Below are 12894 nucleotides of genomic sequence, written 5' to 3' on the forward strand. Positions count from 1 at the left end.
GCTATTCGAGGGGAGTAGATTACAAGGCTTCACCATCTCTCTTCTCTAATATCATTATTGTTATCATCCTCCTCACACAACACAAACTCGACACCACACAAGAAATGTTGTAGGAGTAATCCACTGAATTACAGGCCCATATCATTAACTTCGATTTGCAGCACGATTTCAGAACATATAAAACGTCGTTCATCGTTCTTGTGGAACACAGGTTGAGTGCTTGACAAGTGATTTCATATATATGTATATATCCGGAAGGCTTTTGACGCTGTATCCCACCAGCAGCTTGTAGTCAGATTGCGTACTTATGGAATATCGTCACAGTTATATAACTGGATTCGTGATTTCCTGTCAGAAAGATCTTAGTTCGTAGCAACTGACGGAAAGTCATCGAGTAAAATAGATGTGATTTCCGGCGTTCTCCAAGGTAGTGTTGTAGGCCCTCTGCTGTTTCTTATCTATATAAACGATTTTGCACAGAATCTGAGTAGCCATCTTGTTTGTAGATGATTCTTTCGTTTATTGTCTGCTAAAGTCGTCAGAAGATCAAAACAAATTGCAAAACGATTTATAAAAGATATCCCTATGTTGCGAAAATTGCCAGTTGAACCTAAATAATGAAATGTGCGAGGTCATCCACATGAGTGCTAAAAGGAATCCGTTAAATTTCGGTTACACTATAAATCAGTCTAATCTAAAGGCCATAATTTATACTAAATATCTAGGAATTACAATTACGACCAGCTTAAACTGCAGTGAACACACAGAAAACGTTGTGGGGAAGGTGAACCAAAGACTGTGTTTTATTGGCAGAACACTTACAAGATGCAACAGATCTACTAAAGACATTGCCTACACTACGCTTGTCCGTCCTCTTTTTGTAGTATTGCTGCGCGGCGTGGGATCCTTACCAGGTAGGATCAACGGAGTAGATCGAGAAAGTTCAAAGAAGAAGAGCAGCATGGTTTGTTTTATAGAGAAATAAGGGACTGAATGTCACTGACATGACAAAGGATTTCGGGTGGACATCATTAAACTAAAGGCGTTTCTCGTTGCGGCGGAATCTTCTGACGAGGTTTCAAACATCATCTTTCTCCTCCGAATGCGAAAATATTTTGTCGACGCCGACCTGAGTAGGGAGAAACGATCATCATAATAAAATAAGGGCAATTGGAGCTCACACAGAAATATAGATGTTCGTTTTTTTCCGCGCGCTGTTCGAGACTGGAACAATAAAGAATTATTGTGAAGGTGGTTCGATGAACCCTCTGCCAAGCACTTAAGAGTGATTTGCAGAGTATCCATGAAGTTGTAGACCATTACATTCACCTGCAGTCAACTGACACAAGTAAGATACATACCTCACATATCCACAAGGAAAAGGGTCATTGTACGCCGCGGAAGAAAACTCTTTCCGACTAGGTGGCTCAACTTACTCCTTGGGGTCTCTCAACCAGCAATGTAATACCATGGTAAAATATTCTAGAATGTTAGGCTCCGTCACATACTCGATCGCCGTTTCGGCCCGACTACTGGAATCTTACTCAGGATCTTGTCGTACTCACGGTTAGCCGAACACCACAAGATCTCAAAGTTTATCTCATCAAAAGGGTGGAAACGACGATCGAGTAGAAGAAACTGAGGAAGAAAATAACGCTGCCTAACATCGCAGAAGACTTTGCCTTCAAGAGCAAATGCCACGAAAGCCTTCAGACTTTCATAATGCCATACGACTGTACTTTACGCTACCCACTGAAAAGCAATAGCTTTCCAGTCATGAACTGATAAAGGCAGTAGTAGCTCCGAACTGTTTCGTATAGCATCAAGTTACTTTCCACTCAGATGCAGCTTATTTATAACAGGTGATTTACAAGGCGATCGATATCAGTATATTACAGTTATATTACGCAGACGTCGGACTATTAGAGCCGATGAAACTGCAGTACACCGAAATCGATCACACTGTACATTACCTGTCATCAATAACGCACAGCCGAGCGGAAAGGAAAAAGATGATATATGAGACGAGGCAAGGACTGACACACTATCGATAGCACCGAAAGAGCCGACCACTTAACGTTCCCATCCGATACACGATGCGGCAACGACAGTAGCACTGCAGAGGGGTTTGCGACATAAGAGGGGGTTCAAGTCGAGAGACACGAAAAATGGGCGAAGCTTAGAATTTTTTTCTCACAAGGATTATTTTCATTAAAGTTGGGATTTCATCACTATATTGTACATGTATTAGTCTGTGAAAAATTTTTATCTCATAGCAAATTCACAATGGCGGCTGCAGCTCTTGTCAAAGTATGCGCCTCGCGGCGCGTCCTGGTTCGCACGAAACGTTGTACTGACTCGTGGCTATTTCTGAAACCCATAAAAATAGAACATTCTTAAAGTAGAATGAATTTTGCGGGGTCATCACGATAGGGATTAGGAAAACAACTCGAAGAAAATGGGTACTATTTGAAAAAAATTTCAGGTTCTCGGCACGTCCTTCTAAGGTTAAGTGTTAAAAAGAAATATTTAAAATTCAAATAAAAAGGGTGTCGCTAAGGCTCCCTAAACTTAACTGCCCGTCATTTTAAAAAACGAAATTAAATGGTTAATCTGTTGAGGCTGTGGAACGTTTCGCGCACTGAAAAATGTTGTTTCGAGAAAAACGCGTTTAAAGTTTTTAGTGTAGAAAAAATATGTTGTTTCATCACTTACGTTTAATCTGCGGTCCCAAGACCGTGGAGACATCATTACTCTCTCTCAAATATGCTCTGATTCTCAATTTTGTGCTGTATTTCTTTAGTCCGGTCTCTTTTAACACACTGAGGCATTCCTTGCCCTACAGAAGCCACGCGTTTTCTGTCAGATAACTCCGTGAAGTTTTTGCTGTTCGTCCCTGTGACGATTCCTAGAACGTTCATGGTTTTCAGAATAGATTAATAACCTCCGTTGAATATTCCTGCAACTATTTCAGCAACCCCACAATGAAGATGTTTCAGTAACAGTTCCAAATGCGCGCGTTGAAGCTCTCGTTGTCATTTTGCATATTGGCACTGGTGCATCTTCATTGGCCGGAAATTCGTATAATGGTCGATTCTTTTCTTGAGCTAATTCACAGAACGCCTACAGGTGCCTGATTTCGGTCGGCCCACGGATCCATTCAACACTCTAACTTCTAAAATACTTTCACAATCAAAAAATACTTTTGCAGGCGTAATCTATATACGTCAGTGATGCAAATTATGCAAAAAAATAGAAAAAAAATTTTCATCGGTCTCAACCAGAACGTCCCCTTAATCCGGAGTACATCCACCGGGCCGGAGCTGCGGAACTGTACACAGATATTGTACCGGCCTCACTCACGTATCATTTGTTTTTAGATATTCTCTCTTCCTGCTGAAGTTATGGGCAGGTCAGATAGAATAGTTAAATTATGAAACTTGTCAGCGTCTTTCACTGCTGCTTTAAATCACTGTTGCATAAAATCTGATGGAAACACAACCAAGATCAATAATACAGGGTGAACATTATAAAACAGACAGACTGCAAGGACGGATTCCTGACAGGAAATGGAGGACAAACGGTCCTCTGAACATGTGTCCGGAAACACATCATAGCAACGGTAGATGGAGCTCCGAATGACAGTTTCTCTCAATATGGAATGTTGTTAGAAGGGAGACAGGAAAAGTAACCACTGGGGTAGGTAGTATTACTATTAAAGAGAACGAGGCCATCCTAACCAAGAGTACACAAGTACCTAATCGATTTAGCAAACATTTCTTAAGTGTAGGAGAAAAAATTGGTGAGAACAGTTCAAAAGAAAAAGCCAGGCAGTACATTGAAGAGTCTGCTTTGAAAAAATTTAGTCAGATTAAGTTTCACCCAACAACCTCTTGTGAAATAAGTAAAATTATTAAATCTTTGTAAAATAAATATTCTGTTGGAGTAGATGACATCTCTAATAAGATATTAAAACAATGTGCAGCAATTACAACTGATGTTCTGAGTCACATATGTAATGCATCACTAACTCAAGATATTTTCCCAGGCAGGTTAAAATATGCCATTCTCAGGCCTCTCTACAATAAGGGGGACACCACAGATGTCAAAAATTATCGGACAGTATCCTTACTTACACCATTTTCAAAAATCTTCGAGGAAGTAATGTACTCAAGAGTGGTTAGCCATCTCAACAGTAATGGGATACTTAGTAAATCACAGTTCGATTTCAAAAATACTGTTCCACTGAGACAGCAGTATACAATTTCACTGTCCATATAATAGAGTTTTTAAACAGTAAAATGTCACCAATCCGTACTCAGAACAACCACCTCTCGCCATAGTAACGGCCTTGATACGCCTGGGCATTGAGTCAAACAGAGCTTGGATGGTGTGTACAGGTACAGCTGCCCATGCAGATTGAACACGATACCACAGTTCATCAAGAGTAGTGACTGGCGTATTGTGACGAGCAAGTTGCTCGGCCACCATTGACCAGACGTTTTCAATTGGTGAGAGATCTGGAGAATGTGCTGGCCAGGGCAGCAGTCGAACATTTTCGGTATCCAGAAAGGCCCGTACAGGACCTGCAACATACGGTCGTGCATTATCCTGCTGAAATGTAGGGTTTCGCAGGGATCGAATGAAGGGTAGAGCCACGGGTCGTAACACATCTGAAATGTAACGTCCACTGTTCAAAGTGCTGTCAATGCGAACAAGAGGTGGCCGAGACGTGTAACCAATGGCACCACATACCATAACGCCGAGTGATACGCCAGTATGGCGATGACGAATACACGCTTCCAATGTGCGCTCACCGCGATGTCGCCAAACACGGATACGACCATCATGATGCTGTAAAGAGAACCTGGATTCATCCGAAAAAATGACGTTTTGCCATTCGTGCACCCAGGTTCGTCGTTGAGTACACCATCGCGGGTGCTCCTGTCTGTAACCGCAGCCATGGTCTCGGAGCTGATAGTCCATGCTGCTGCAAACGCCTATCATCTCGACTGCTAGTCATACGAAGCCGTTGGGATCCAGCACGGCGTTCCGTATTACCCTCCTGAACCCACCGATTCCATATTCTGCTAACAGTCATTGGATCTCGACCAACGCGAGCAGCAATGTCGCGATACGATAAACCGCAATCGCGATAGGCTACAATCCGACCTTTGTCAAAGTCGGAAACGTGATGGTGCGCATTTCTCCTCCTTACACGAGGCATCACAACAACGTTTCACCAGGCAACGCCGGTCAGCTGCTGTTTGTGTATGAGAAATCGATTGGAAACTTTCCTCATGTCAGCACGTTGTAGGTGTGTCCACCGGCGCCAACCTTGTGTGAATACTCTGAAAAGCTAATAATTTGCATATCACAGCATCTTCTTTCTGTCGGTTAAATTTCGCGTCTGTAGCACGTCATCTTCGTGGTGTAGCAATTTTAATGGCCAGCAGTGTAATCTCGCAATCGACCACGTACAGCTTCCCACGGAGTGTACCCGTCTTAGGGCTAAACAGTGGAAATCGGAAGGTGCGAGATCCTGTCTGTAGGGAGTCCAGTGACGTTTTGTGAGTTCCTGTCGCGTTCGCAGACTTGTGTGAGTCATTTCGTTGTCATGCATAAAAAGAACTTCGTTTGCATTTTTGTGGCGACGAACACGCTCGAATGAGAGTGTCCGCACGTTCCAGTATTGCAGGAATCACGGCTGTGTGCGGCAGGCCGGCACGCGGGAGATCGAACAGGTCTGCGCGACGTTATTGGGATGATGACAGACGCTACTCCCAAAGGCTCACTGTCATTTTGTGCTCTGCTAGGTCTCCGTAGACATTCCGTAAGCGCTTTTGAATATATGCATGGCTCTGGTTTTCCGTCAAAACTAACTCAATGACAGTTCTCTGCTTGGATCGCACCTCCGTTACGGAGGCCATTTTGAAGGCTGAGTATAGCGTCGCCGCCAGTCGGGTTTCGTGAAACTACAGGGGCCGAAGGCGAATATTCCATGATGTTCGAAAACATTCACACGTCGCTTTCCTCACTCCAAAAAGGAAGCGACGGATAAAATATGATAAAGTTCTAAATTCCGTAACGAGCACATGAGGTGGAAAAAAATCTAGCGCTGTTGGCGGGGGCAGGCGAGTGAACGGCTCGTGGACGGGAGGCTGCGTCGTGCTGCTCCTCAGCTCGGCTCGGCTTGGATCACGCTTTTACGACTTCCGTACTGCTCTCACGGGACGCGGCTATTTACGGCGCTGCTCCTTGGAGATTGAGCATTAAATGCCCCGACACTTCGCCTGCGCTATGGCTCCGACTTTCATTGCCACAAAATGGGGGAAGCCAAGTGCGCTGTTAAACCCCCTCAATAAATAGCCATGATTCTAAGGAAAGATTTGCTCCCTTAACATGGACAGGTGCTTACGTAAATAAAACTGAAGTCCAGATCGCATCTATTTTTCATTAATAAGTTACTGGTATCGGTGCGCTAGCCATTGTCAGACCTCTTGTAGCGATTCCCTGACTTGCAAGAAGAATGGAGTCTTCCTGTCGCGATATACACGGTCGTCATATTAATGTGACCACTGCCCACGTTCTACTGCAAAGTACAATAATCACTCTCAGACGGCAGGTGGCAGCACTAGCAGTAGAAGGAATAGAAAGTGTGTCTGGGGGGATGCGCCAAAGACTGCAGTCGTTGCCGTCGTACTGCGGAAACTCATCGGTTTATCAGACGTCCAAAAGGTCATAATCATTGGCTTCCGCGCCAAGGCTGGAAGCATTTCCGAAACAGCTAAGTCGATGGGGCCGATGACCTCGCTGTTCGGTTCCCTCCCCCAAATCGACCAACCGACCAATCACTTTTAACTACAAAACTTTTAACTTTTTCGTTCGATAACAAGTCGCCAAGAACCGAGCTAGCCTGCTAAATGTCCGCTACTAACAGTTTCTCACCTGCCCGCGTAGGGCTCATTTCCGCCAGAGATCGGGAAACTGCGCCGACATTCATCACTTTAATTTAATTGCGATACGGGGAAGTTGTAGGCTTGGGTTGAGCTGTGACTGAACATGCCTTTCAATAATTTGTTTAACAACACGCATCAACTTTCACTTTACCGTAAATTCAGAATCTTCATTAAAAAAAGTCCTGAAGTCACCCACCAGTGTGTCCAGTAAAACAAATATTTAGTATCCGAGCAAGACTTGCTCAATCAAGACAGATTGCGGAAGAGATTACAAAAACTATTAAACTCGAAGGTGGTACAAAAAGCGACAAAAATAAAGGGGATGATAACCACAAAGTTAAAAATTGGACAATTAATTTGCACTGGGTAAAGGCACGAGATCAAAGCAATTCAGAAAAAAATAAACAAGATGCTTAATAAGCTCAAAGCAAATGAAACGACAGGCCAAATAAAATCCCACTATACAAGAGACACAAAATACACATGAAAGTTGATCTAATTACTCGTGCCCGCAGGCCTTGCCAAATTACAAAACGACAAGGAATCAGTTATCACTAAGCCTGATTTACCCCAAAACAATTTTATGACTCAGATGTACAAGCATCACTAATAACAAATGCAACCGGCCGGAGTGGCAGAGCGATTTTAGGCGCTACAGTCAGGAACCGCGCACCGCTACGGTCGCAGGTTCGAATCCTGCCTCTGGCATGGATGTGTGTGATGTCCTTAGGTTAGTTAGGTTTAAGTAGTTCTAAGTTCTAGAGGACTGATGACCTCAGCAGTTAAGTCCCATAGTGCTCAGAGCCATTTGAACCATTTTTATCAAATGCAATTTGAGTGACTTAATAACGCTGTGCGAATATTCCGAAATAATCTCAACCCTTGCACTCAAAAGCAGGCGTGATCAATTGCTATTCAGTTATTGGTACTGTAATAAGCATAAACTCAATCTTTACATAAAATTACGGCCCATATACGCAACACAGTATTAATGTCTGTCCCCCCACTACTCTCTCTCTCTCTCTGTCTCACTCACTCTCTCTCTCTCTCTCTCTCTCTCTCTCTCTCTCTCTCTCTCTCTCTCTCTCTCTCTACGCCGCGCGGGATTAGCCGAGCGGTCTGGGCGCTGCAGTCATGGACTGTGCGGATGGTCCCGGCGGAGGTTCGAGTCCTCCCTCGGGTATGGGTGTGTGTGTTTGTCCTTAGGATAATTTAGGTTAAGTAGGGTGTAAGCTTAGGGACTAATGAACTTAGCAGTTAAGTCCCATAAGATTTCACACACATTTCTCTCTCTCTCTACCTCTACCTCTACGTCTATCTCTTTCCCCCTCGCCACACACGCACCTTCGTTTATTTCTTTGTTTATCCATTCACAGTATGGTCACTGGACCCCCTTTAAGTAGAAGTGCACACGTCTCACATCTCTCTCAGCCTTTGTTTTTTCCCCGTACCCTCTTGTTTTCTTCCCCTACCGCAGTCAGATATTGTTAAACATAAAGCAAAGATTAATAGCATATACATTTGTCATCAGTGGCTCTGCACACGAGGAAGAACAGCACGCGAACAAACAACATGAGGTGGTGGACGGTGGACAGAAGGTGGCTGCCTGCCGCCGCCGAAGCCCCGAACCGCTGCGCCGCGACACTCCAATTATCGGCATAGAAGAAAGGGAGCGTTGGCTCATCGGCTGCTGGAATGACGACGCCCACCCCTGTCCTTTCCACACTGGCCACTGTTGCCTGCCCTGGACAAGCAGACACTGATGGGAAAAGAATTCGCAACTCCAAAAAAATAATTAATGTAGACTAATGAAATTTCCGAATTCCTTTTTCTGGGTAACATATTTAAGTGATTAGCATAGCAAATCACAGATTAATGTAAGCGCGAGATAAGCCAATGCAAATGTGAAATGCTGGTACATCAATAATCACTGTAACCGCCGGAATGTTAAATGCAAGCATACAAACGAGCATGTATTGTGTTGTACAGGCGCCGAGAGGACGGAACCTTAATGTCTTGGACGAATTTGAGATCGTGACACATATCCATTATTGTATGTTTATATGATAGCGGAACAAACACTGGTAGCAGTTACTTCTGTAAAATATCTGGGAGTATGCGTGCGGAACGATTTGAAGTGGAATGATCATATAAAATTAATTGTTGGTAAGGCGGGTACCAGGTTGAGATTCATTGGAGAGTCCTTAGAAAATGTAGTCCATCAACAAAGGAGGTGGCTTAAAACACTCGTTCGACCTATTCTTGAGTATTGCTCATCAGTGTGGGATCCGTACCAGATCGGGTTTACGGAGGAGATAGAGAAGATCCAAAGAAGAGCGGCGCGTTTCGTCACAGGGTTATTTGGTAACCGTGATAGCGTTACGGAGATGTTTAGCAAACTCAAGTGGCAGACTCTGCAAGACAGGCGCTCTGCATCGCGGTGTAGCTTGCTCGCCAGGTTTCGAGAGGGTGCGTTTCTGGATGAGATATCGAATATATTGCTTCCCCCTACTTATACCTCCCGAGGAGATCACGAATGTAAAATTAGAGAGATTCGAGCGCGCACGGAGGCTTTCAGACAGTCGTTCGTCCCGCGAACCATACGCGACTGGAACAGAAAAGGGAGGTAATGACAGTGGCGCGTAAAGTGCCCTCCGCCACACACCGTTGGGTGGCTTGCGGAGTATAAGTGTAGATGTAGATGTAGATCACACCCTGGCTGGGTGACACGACTCAAAATTGCAATACTTGAGAAAAATTGAACTAAAACTTATACTCCAGTAGTACAAGTTTCCTTTACGTTTCAAGCAACTATATTTGGCGGTAAATTCCATTACGTTCTATACAACAGTAATATGAATATGCAGTTCTGTTCTTGTCGAATGTGAAGTGTTATCAGCTAATAATTAATTACTTTTTCAATTCTATTATTTTTCTTGTTTTTCTATTTATTTCTTTGTTTTTGTTATGACTCGTGATGTAGTAGTTTTGCCACTTTTCCACCTCAAAGAAAAAAAAAAAAAGGTTCAAATGTGTGTGAAATCTAATGGGACTTAACTGCTAAGGTCATCAGTCCCTAAGCTTACACACTACTGAACCTAAATTATCCTAAGAACAAACACACACACCCACGCCCGAGGGAGGACTCGAACCTCCGCCGGGACTAGCCGCACAGTCCATGATTGCAGCGCCCCAGACCGCTCGGCTAATCCAGCGCGGCTTTCCACTTCAAAAAAAATGGCTCTGAGCACTATGGGACTTAACAGCTGTGGTCATCAGTCCTCTAGAACTTAGAGCTACTTAAACCTAACTAACCTATCACACACATCCATGCCCGACGCAGGATTCGAACCTGCGACCGTAGCAGCCGCGCGGTTCCGGACTGCGCGCCTAGAACCGCGAGACCACCGCGGCCGGCGCTTTCCACTTCAAATAATATTTTTTTGCTTACTGTAACCCAATACGACATCGAACCTCAATCAGCAAAATTAGTACGTCAGTTAGAATAAAAGATGGGAAAAAGGTTGAACTTGTTCTATTAGAAAAATACAAAGTGTAAAATTATAATTTGTTGAAATTAATATCATTTAGTAAGGAACACCAATTAGGTATCTACAATTTAAGGAACACGAGTTACGAAAACATAAAACCATAAATGAGCTTATATAACGCAGAAACATTTTTCGCCCAGAAAAGGGATTCAAAATGTACATTTTTTATAGCAGAAATTTTAATTTTTTTTCCTTGTACGCTGCAACGTACGAAATTTCGTAATATTTACAACAGCTGTAATCGTCAAAACATTATGTGTTCCAACAGACATGCATGGCTGAAGGACATTGTAATGTAAGATATAGACTTTTTGTAAACACAAACATTGTAATAACCAATAAACCAATAATATTAAAAATTACGTACAGCTTACCGTAGACATGAGAAGTGCCACAACTCAGAATGTGCTGCTCTTCTAGAAAGACCAATGCACACCTGCCAATAGCAACGATAAAGCGACACTGCCCCCCCCCCCCCCCCCCGCTCCCATGGCGAATCACGAAGTAGTCTGCAACAAAACTGGCTGAACGGCCCTGAAGTGGACAAATTGCGAGGTAGAAATGTGACGTTTTTCGTGCACTTTGGAGCACTTCCCACGTATTTTTCAGTGGCGTAAATTTGCCGTTTTCTGAAATGTGTCACTTTTCTTGCTGGGTGCGATACGATCAGTAAAGATGGACTCGTCTGAAATAAAAAACTACAGTTGAGAAACAAAAGTTTCTTTGACGCTATTAAGCCGTTCCACGCAAATGCATGATGTTTCGGCTTTTATTTCTTTGCAATTTCCATTTCGGAACGTTTTAGTCCATTTTCTGTGCCTGCTATACAATATCCTGAGTATGGAAGTCGAGTCAACCACTGCGACACGCGACCTGTGTATGTCCACTCTCTCAATCCGTGTCACATTGATGTTTTCACGGCTAGCACAGCTCCATTCACAGTAGTATGGTCACGTGCATGGAGAATGTAGTCCTCTGATGCTCTGCGAGATACGAAGCTGAAAATTAAAACGCGTTTAACATCACGTTTCCCGGGCCACAAGGAAGCTCTAGAATTGCGCAGCTCTTTTGAGTATTAACTCGGCAGTATTAGCTGCGACAAACAACCTACTGTAGGCGGACATTTGCTTTCCGGGCGCACCTTACGTGACGAAAGGCCACACTGAGCTAACGTTAGCCTCAGGCCACAGCTCACATTCCTTCTGCCGGCCACAGAGGTTAGAAGCTTATGTGCACACCCCACTTTTTTTATTTATAGAGTGGTCAAAACAAATGTTGCGCCGGCCAGGGTGGCCGAGCGGTTCTAGGCGCTACGGTCTGGAACCGTGCGACCGCTACGGTCGCAGGTTCGAATCCTGCCTCGGGCATGGATGTGTGTGATGTCCTTAGGTTAGTTAGGTTTAAGCAGTTCTAAGTTCTAGGGGACTGATGACCTCAGAAGTTAAGTCCCATAGTGCTCAGAGCCATTTGAACCATTGAACAAATGTTGCACATTGCTTTATTGTCAGTACTAGACATAATGGGAAACAAAACTGGTTTTTTTCTGTCAGATACAGTCACAATAAAACGAAAATAAAGAATAGAAACACATTTCCGCTTGATAAAAACAAAAAAAAAGAAAAACAAAAAAGAACCTTGCAAAACGTGTCGCTCGACGAAATATCAGTACCCAAAGACTGGAAAGTTGCACACGTCACACCAGTACTCAAGAAGCGTAGCAGGAATAACCCACTAAATTACAGGCCCGTATCATTAACGTCGGTAAGCAGTAGAATTTTGGAACGTATACTGCGCTTGAAAATTATGAATTACGTCGAAGAGAACGGTCTATTGACACATAGTCAACACAGAATTAGAAAACTTCGTTCTTGTGAAACACAACTAGTTCTTTATCACATGTAGTGTTGAGTGCTATTGACAAGGGATTTCAGTTTGATTCCGTATTTCTGGATTACCGGGAGGTTTTTGACACTGTACAACACAAACGGCTTGTAGTGAAATTGCGTGCTTATGGAATATCACCTCAGTTATGCGACTGGATTCGTTATTTGCTGTCAGAGAGGTCACAGTTCATAGTAACTGACGGAAAGTCATCGAGTAAAACAGAAGTGATTTCTGGCGTTCCGCAAGGTATTGTTGTGGGGTAGGCGAACCAAAGACTTCGTTTCATTGGCAGGACACTTACAAGATGCAACAGATCTCCTAAGGAGATTGCCTACACTACGCTTGTCCGTCCTCCTTTAGAATACTGCTGCGCGGTGGGGGATACTTACCACATAAGATTGACGGAGTATATAAGGAAAGTTCAAAGAAGGACAGCACGTTTTGTATTATTTCGGAATAGGAGAGAGAGTGTCAATGACATGATACAGGATTTGGGGTGG

The 12894-nt window shown here is 43.7% G+C and overlaps 1 protein-coding gene across 1 annotated transcript in view; it reads left to right on the forward strand.

Annotated features, from left to right (window-relative positions):
- Positions 1-12894, forward strand: part of LOC124606647 (rho-related BTB domain-containing protein 1) — a 385021-nt gene that overhangs the window by 166830 nt on the left and 205297 nt on the right. The window lies entirely within an intron of this gene.

Source organism: Schistocerca americana, chromosome 3 (genome assembly GCF_021461395.2).
Source record: "Schistocerca americana isolate TAMUIC-IGC-003095 chromosome 3, iqSchAmer2.1, whole genome shotgun sequence".
NCBI classification, from domain to species: Eukaryota; Metazoa; Arthropoda; class Insecta; order Orthoptera; family Acrididae; genus Schistocerca; species Schistocerca americana.